Here is a 1194-nt window from a genome sequence, read left to right as displayed (position 1 = left end):
ATCTAAATTATATAAAATAATATCGTATCCGAATAAACGTTGAATCCATCTGATTTTCTCCAATCCTTTAGCATAGAATATATAATTTTTTCTTTTCATTAATGAATGGATATATTCAATAACAGTCATTAAAGTCGAATCACCCTCTTCCCATTTTAATCCATGATGATTATGATATAACCAGTTGTTAGTTGTTTTATCCCGTATCGTTAACTTGGATTCTTCAAAAGGAGGTTGAATAAGAAACGTTGTTACATGTGAGTCATATGTTGATACGCTGACTTCTTTAGCAATAAATTTCTTACTAAAATAGACTCCCTGAACGTCTATAACCAACGTATATTCCTCTGACATTATATAGCTTGAGCTTTTTTTAAATTAGCTTAATTGCTGTTTATTATAGTTATATTTAATGTTTTTCCTAAATACTTTATTAAATGTTCAGGAGGATATAAGTTTTTCCAAAGCTATCGAAATAATCAGTCTCATTATCGTTTTCCAGTATTTGAACTATCCAAATTTATTATTCGACATTTTCTCTTAAATGGTTTACGGGGTAAACTGTCACACATGAATACCCCTCTAAAATTTGGAATAAATTTTGAATACTTCTTTAAGTCTACATCAGTAAGAGGTCTTCTGGGTAGCTTCTTTAAGAGTTTTTTTGGTATGGTTTAAAATATAATCCGAATCCCTTTTATAAGGCTTTAAAAACATTCCTTTTCCCATTGAAATAGCTTCCATTGTATTATTATGACGTTTCGCCTCCAATAACTGCTCCTTTCCAGTTTTTATATTGATTGTTTTAATAATTCCTGCTGTACCGCCAGATAGACTCCCAAGTGCTCCTAATCAAAATACAAATCTAGTAAGGTAGAACCGCTGAGAGTCACTTTTAAAATTCTTGACGTTTCCAAAAAATTTAATTTTTAAATTTACTCACAAACTCACACACACATATTCATTTTCAATCTCAAGCAACAACAATTTCGAACAATTTCAATTTTTTATTTTCACTTTTATATGATTTTAAAATGTTGGCAAACTTCAAAAAAAAATCATGGCCGACAAATTGAGAGAACGGTTATACCTTGCTATGTTTTTATCATGCTCCTAATGCTACGAATAAAGACGTTAATGGGAGACCTCCAGATTTAGGTAATGGTATTACACGTGGAGCTTTTATTATAGACT

Source organism: Rhagoletis zephyria, unplaced genomic scaffold (assembly GCF_001687245.7).
Source record: "Rhagoletis zephyria isolate East Lansing unplaced genomic scaffold, Rhagoletis_zephyria_1.1 Rzeph_scaffold_02010, whole genome shotgun sequence".
Lineage (NCBI taxonomy): Eukaryota > Metazoa > Arthropoda > Insecta > Diptera > Tephritidae > Rhagoletis > Rhagoletis zephyria.
This window is presented reverse-complemented; position numbering follows the sequence as displayed.